Source organism: Urocitellus parryii, unplaced genomic scaffold, assembly GCF_045843805.1.
Source record: "Urocitellus parryii isolate mUroPar1 unplaced genomic scaffold, mUroPar1.hap1 Scaffold_86, whole genome shotgun sequence".
NCBI classification, from domain to species: domain Eukaryota; kingdom Metazoa; phylum Chordata; class Mammalia; order Rodentia; family Sciuridae; genus Urocitellus; species Urocitellus parryii.
Genome location: NW_027554202.1, coordinates 1,061,588 through 1,067,710, shown reverse-complemented (window position 1 = coordinate 1,067,710; position 6,123 = coordinate 1,061,588). Strand labels below are relative to the sequence as shown.

Genomic DNA, 6,123 nt, shown 5'->3' with positions numbered 1-6,123 from the left:
AACACCAATTTAGCACTACATATATAGCCAAAAAAAAATGCTGACAAAGGACTTCCCAAATAGTGTGGTGAGGGAAGGAGCCAAGGCCCAGTGGGAGTGCCTGGGCCACTGGAAGCAAGTCACTAGTGCAAGCTCAGGCCAGGCCTCTGCATTTTCAGCAGAACCCAATGGTTGGCAGAGCCCTGCCCTTTGTGGTATTCTAAGTGCTTGGGTCATAATTGACTCCTTGACACTCCAGGAGGTTCAGAGCAGAGGTGGATAGAGACTGAGGTGGTTTTCAGAGTGGGTCTGATGGCTCACTAAAATTGTGGTAATGTTGCCCTGGTTTAGAGGCCTAGGTTTTGGCTTGGGCCACTCTTTGGGTCAGGTGGGGGGCAGCATGGCTTCCCTCACCAGCCATATCTCCAATGTCACTGAAAACAAGGTTCTCAATGATTTCAAGGATGTAGAAGAAGGTTTACCTAATTATTGGAGGAAGAACATTGAAGATACCAAATGGATAATCAGATATGACATGAAAGACTTAAAAGCTATTGTACTGAGCTGGAAGGAAGGTATGCAGCACCAGAGCTATGGATCCAACATCAATCTGTAAATTACTGAAATGAACTGGAAGAGAAAGAAGTAGAAATCATGAAACTTAAAGCAAGACAATTTGCACTACAAGATGAGTGGTCCACACTGCAGTCAGTGCATTCAGGAGCTGGTGGTGTACCAGCAACCACTGCCCTGTCTTCATTCAGTAATGAGATCAGTCATTGTTCAACTTTTCCTGGTGATGACATGGACTTCAGTGACATCATTTCATCACAACAAAAAATCAACAGACTGTCAATTGAAGTTTCAAGACTTGAATCTCAAGTTAGCCATTGAGAGGGATATAGCTCAGGCAAAGGGAACACATAATTCTGATAAAAGTGAAATCTGCAAATTACAAGATACTATTAAGGTACTTGAACAAAACTGAAGTCAAGACCTTGATCATTATCAAGAGGAAATGTCAGTTTTGCAGAATGCACATCAACAGAAACGGGCAAAGAAAAGTCACTGGTATCAAGAGGCATTAAATGACTATGAAGAAAGTATTCAAAAATTGAAAATCATTACAACAAGGTGACTCAGGAGTAACAGTAACTGATGAGTCTAAAATTGGAGAGATGGAAAGATGTATTCAGGTTCTACAAACTGAAAAAGTAGAGTCTTGCAACAAATATAGGATCAAATAAAAGACATAAATAAAATTATTTTTAGTAGAAAATTACAGAGATTCCTTGAAGACAGAAAAAGAGCAGCTCAGTATGGAAAGGTGACAAATAATTGAACAGTGTGAAAACTTAAAACTGGAATGTAGTCAATTGTGGCCTTCTGTGATGGAGCAGAAAGATGAGGAAATTAATAATTTTCAGAAAACCATTGAACAAATAAAAGCCCAGTTGCAGGATGACACACACAGCACTCCAGCAGACAATTCTGATAGTTTTCAAGAAACAAAAGGTAAAAGCCTTCCTATAGAAAAAGGAAGTGAAAAACATAACCTATATAACTATGAAACTGAAGAATTAGTGAAAAATCCAAGAACAAGAACTTGAGATTCAACTTCTAAATGAAAAGAATATATCTTTAACCAAACAAATTGATCAGCTGTCCAAGGATGAAGTTGGTAAACTCAATCAAGTCATCCAGCAGAAAGACATAGAGATACAAGCTCTTCAGGCTAAAGTTTATTCAGGAAAACTTGATATGGTAACACCGCAGCTCTTGTCTGCATCATCACTTAAGTCCCTGTCAGCAGAGGCCAAAGAGCTGAGACAATCACTGCAAGAAAAAAGATGCCACCATTAGGATGCTCCAAGAAAGTAACCACAGGTTGTTTGATGTAACTGCTGCTACCTCCATGAGAGTAAAGAAAGAACATGAACAAAGAGATTCTAAAATTAAACAGTTCAAGGAAAAACAAGATCTGTTACAAAATTTACTGAAAAAAAGACCTCTTAATCCAAGGCAAAAGCAATCAGTTTCTTCAAATGCAAAGTTCACTAACAAAGAGAATGAAAATGAGTTGTTGAGGCAAGCAATAACTAACCTCAAGGTGAGAATATTAATTTTATAAATGGACATATCTCATTAAAAGGGAAAATGAAAAAAATAATAGAAACATCCAAAGAAAAGAGAATAGAGTATCAAGTATTACAAGAGATGAACATAAAGTTCTCTGTGATGCTGCGAGAATAAGAGTTGGAGTACCAGTGGAAGAAGGAGAAAGCTCTTGTCTTTGAGCAATTGTTACAAGAAAAAAAAAAAAAACAGGGCAAGCCTGGGGAATTAAATCAGCTTCTAAATGCAGTTAAATCCATGCAGAAGAAGACCATTCTATGTCAGCAGGAGAGAGACCAACTCATCTTGTCCTAAAGAACAAACACAAAAGAGTACCCTCCATCAAGATGTTCAACACTTACGTGACAAAGAATTACATTTAAATCAGGAGGTACAAAGAGTGAGGAGCTATTCTTTAGAATCAGAAGATTCTTACACCTGGGAAATTTGGGCTGCAGAAGAGAGAGATGAACTTGAGAGAGAAAGTCATACTATTGGAGGAAAGCCTACTTTCCTCTTCTAATGCAAGTCATCAAGCCAGTGTGGAGATAGAGTTCCTGCAGAAACAGGTGCATTAACTCTCCCAACAGAGAGATGAGAATGCACTGCAGCTTTCACTCTACCAGGACCAAAAAAAAAGAGTATTCCATGTCATTAACCTGGAAATGGTTCTAGAGTATTTCCAACAAGAAAAAAAAAAAGCTATGTATTCAGCTAAATTAGAAAAGGAAAGACAACATATAACCGAATGGAAGGAAAAGGCAGAAAATCTAGAAAGAGAGGTATTATTATTACAAGAACATTTGGATGAAGCCAATGGTGTGCTGGATTAAGCAACTAGTCTTACACAACAGTTACATCTAAAGGAAGAACAGACTGAAGAACTTAAAAATCAGAGTGAGCTCCAACAAGAAATGTTGAATGGTGCACAAAAGAAATTGATGAATGCAGAAAATGGCACAGAAGGAAAAGCAGAAAAAGCCCTAATGAGAAACCTATTTATTGGGCATTTTCATACACTGAAAAGTAAGCATCATGAAGTGCTTCAATTAATGGGAAGCATCCTAAACTTTGAAAAGGAGAAAATGGAGCAGTTGTTGAATGGAGATGAAGGCGGTGTTACTGAGTGGATGACATGTTGGCTTGGAGGAGGATCAAAAAATGTCCCCAGCACATCTTTGAGACCAAATGAGCAATCTCTGCTTAATAGTTCTTTTTTTTTTTTTTTTAAAGAGAGAGTGAGAGAGGAGAGAGAGAGAGAGAGAGAGAGAGAGAGAGAGAGAGAGAGAGAGAGAGAATTTTATTTATTTTTTTTTTAGTTCTTGGCGGACACAACATCTTTGTTGGTATGTGGTGCTGAGGATGGAACCCCGGTCGCACGCATGCCAGGCGAGCGCGCTACCGCTGAGCCACATCCCCAGCCCTTAATAGTTCTTTTTTCAGAACTTTTTGTTAAATTTTTTGAAACAGAATCTCCTTCATGTGTTTCACCACAAAAACTTTCTGCTCATGCTATGAAACATCTAGACTCCACAGGAAAGAGAAAGGAAGGTGAGAATGTACCAAGAAGTTTGAAAGATGCAGAAGAATTTAAAGCCAGTAAAAGAGTGGCTGTGAATCCATTCTTGGCTGCGCCACTGATTAGCCTTGCTGGACTTGGACCCGGTGCACCTCGGAATCTCCTTTTGAATCCCATTGCAGACTTCATGCCCACCTTTACTGGATTACCAGTGTCCCCTGACAATAGCAGCAAGGTTGTACAAAAGGACCTTTTAAAGCAATAGGTGATTCTCAAGCCAGAGATGATTTAGCAGTTTAAAGAAGCCATAAACACTTTGAACTTTTTACAAGGTGGCCTTTTCAAAAAGAATTCATGTATTTGCAGAGAAAAAGAAAAAGAAAAAAGTTGATAAATAGAGCTACCAGGTATTTTGACTCCCCCTCCACCTCGTTTTTATTTGGTGTGTGTGTGTGTGTGTGTGTGTGTGTGTGTGTGTGTTTGCAGTAACACTTATTAAAATTTTATTTGTGTTTGTTTGCTGTGGCTTCTTTATATAAAATTTTGTTCCTGTGCTATCAGGTAATCAACAGCAATAATAACTATAGCTTCAAACTTTTTAATGATTATATATGTTAAATTTAATTATATTAAGGTAAAATATATTAATTTGTATATCAGAAAAGAAGAAAAATCCAACTCAAAAGAAAAAGATACATAACTCAGAATTTGGGCTATATGCAAACAAAATATGATGTAGCAAAATTGTAAATTTTTTAGTTCATAAAAGAAAACACTGTATAACTACTAAAAGAAAATTACAGTGGGAGGGCCTGAACATGAAGTTTAGTGGATAAATTCTAGGATTCTTTTAATCCAAATGTTGTGACACCTATCCCTTTTACTTATCTTCATTCTATTAAAAAAGTCACTTGACATTCATTCCCTTTTCTAGATGTTAAATATGTCCAGAAGTAAGACGACTTTTGTCAGTGAAGCTAAAAATATAATCTCATGCATCCTTTTTAATTTGTAAGAATGTATTATTAAATGGCTGGACTGTTTACATACTTTTCTGGGCCTTAAAGTAAGGCTTATAAACACATTTTAAAAAATATTTGATCAAAAACAGAAGTTGGGGAAGAGAAACAAAATAATACAGAGTTTTTAAAGATGAAAAAGTTAACAAAGGAGGGGTCAAAACCTTTTTTTTAATTTTTGTAAATTAAAATAAAAGATAAACCAACATTTTCTAGCTTAAGTCAGGTGATATCAGAGAAGTGAAAAAGCAGATTATACAGTAAATGCTTCTCTGAAACTTGTAATTTCTAAAACTGTTGAGAATATTTTTATTAAAATTAATTCAAATAAAATTTAATATAAATTAAATTATTTAAATAAATCATATTATAATTTAATATGAGATAATTTCATTAATTAAATTATTTCATTTATTTTATTGATGAACTTAATTGATTTCATTAATTAATTTTATCTATGTATTTAATGAATTAATTTAATTTAATTTTGATTTATATTTAAAATTTTATTGGATAAAAATAGTTTAGTAAAGGTAATTTAAATAAATATTAATATACACCAAATTATTTGATATTGATTATATAATTTAATATGAACTTTAATAAAATTCAATTAATTTTGATAAAATATTTTCAATGGTTTTAGAAATTTCAGGTGTCAGAGAAGTTTTTGCTATATAATCTACTTTTTTCTCTGATTTCACCCATCTTGGGCTGGAAACTTTTGATTTATCTTTTGTCTTAATTTACAAAAATAAAAAGTGAAGACAAAATACCTAGTGGCTATATAGATCAGCTTTTTCTTTCAATTTTAAATTTTCTCTCAGTTTTAGTTTCTTATTTCTTTATTTAATTTTCAAGCTTCTTTAGGATAGAAACATGTGGTGTATCTTTTAAACCTCAAGCAATTTACAAATAGAAAATAATGTAGACTTGAAGAAAAAATGAATCATCTTTAGAAGAATTTGTATCAAAATGCTGAGAACAAGATTTTCTGCACAAGTCCCCTATACACTCTGCCTAAGTGGTTCTCTGTAATTTTATCATACATATAGGTTGATGTGATGATCACCACAACAGCCAGCAGACACACGTGAATCCTAAGGATCAGTGAAATCACCTCCTTGCACAAGCACCAGCTGTTTAGAAATTAAGAATTTTTCTATCAGCCCATTATTTAAAAAATCCTGACTTGAAGCTTAAGTGTCTGAGGATGTTCATATTTATACTCTGAAGTTATATATTGAAGAGCTTTTTCTTGCAGATTTTGTCAATTTAACTATGCCTTAGAAAGAGAAACATTTGGGTAGCAAGAAAATGTGAAAACAATTTGTGTTCAAATATGTAAAGAGCTCTGGCTCCAACTAGAGTGAAATTTGATTGTCAAATTTTCAGTGATTACTGTATATTTCTAATGTATTTGGGAGACTGGAAGTTTTGATTATGTGTTGATGAATAAAACTTGTTTTTCCAATAAATTAACAGGCCACA

The 6,123-nt window shown here is 34.6% G+C and overlaps 2 pseudogenes; both read left to right on the top strand.

The window, feature by feature from the left end:
* The first annotated feature begins 313 nt into the window (after positions 1-313).
* Positions 314-1,589, top strand: LOC144253019 (thyroid receptor-interacting protein 11 pseudogene; annotated as a pseudogene).
* Positions 1,590-1,740: 151 nt separating this feature from the next.
* On the top strand, positions 1,741-3,878 carry LOC144253018 (thyroid receptor-interacting protein 11-like; annotated as a pseudogene).
* The last annotated feature ends 2,245 nt before the right edge of the window (positions 3,879-6,123 follow it).